Source organism: Tiliqua scincoides, chromosome 1 (assembly GCF_035046505.1).
Source record: "Tiliqua scincoides isolate rTilSci1 chromosome 1, rTilSci1.hap2, whole genome shotgun sequence".
Classification (NCBI taxonomy): domain Eukaryota; kingdom Metazoa; phylum Chordata; class Lepidosauria; order Squamata; family Scincidae; genus Tiliqua; species Tiliqua scincoides.
In genome coordinates this window covers 187660641-187661347 of record NC_089821.1, presented here as the reverse complement: position 1 = coordinate 187661347, position 707 = coordinate 187660641, and the positions used below count along the sequence as shown (strand labels likewise).

Genomic DNA, 707 nt, shown 5'->3' with positions numbered 1-707 from the left:
GGCTGGCAGGAGATAGGATCGGGATAAAAGTGTTCATTCAATGAATTGAACTTTGCAATGAAAATTTTTGATACGTGATATTATTGCTGCTTCCCTGTATCATAGGTACTTACACTGTTAAGTTCAAATAATGTCTTGCAAATGACTAGGGATGGGCAAGCTCTATCAGACTGGTCGCATATATTAATTTATCAGCAACAGTTCAGGTAGAAGAGCAGAAACGCAGACAGCTCACTGTGAAGCCATTTCAGGCTGGATATGAGCACACAAGAGCAGCAAGCAGCGAGGTTCTGGCAGTGACCGGGAGCCAGTTGATGGGTTATGGTTGGTTGGCAACCTTCAGTCTCGAAAGACTATGGTATAAGCCTACAGCACCCGGTATTCCCAGGCGGTCTCCCATCCAAGTACTAACCAGGCCTGACCCTGCTTAGCTTCCAAGATCAGACGGGATTGGGCATGTGCAGGCAGCTCTGCTATCAGTTTGGTCGTTTTAGCTGAAAGAATTCTAAAAAGGCTGTACCTGTTTTCTCAATTATAGGCAAAGCTCGGGAGCCTCCTGCATTCCCTGGAAGAGTTGTAGAAGCAGAGAAATGTCCTCTTATGCTGAAGACGACATTAGGGCTAAATCCACAGTCTGTGCAGGTGAAGCCATTTCTGGTTCCAAGGGTTCCCCTATCATGATCCTGGGCAATGTCTTTTGAAGCCCT

General features: G+C 46.3%; 1 pseudogene; it reads right to left on the bottom strand.

Annotated features, from left to right (window-relative positions):
- Nucleotides 1–363: 363 nt before the first annotated feature.
- On the bottom strand, nt 364–481 carry LOC136638216 (5S ribosomal RNA; annotated as a pseudogene).
- Nucleotides 482–707: the final 226 nt, after the last annotated feature.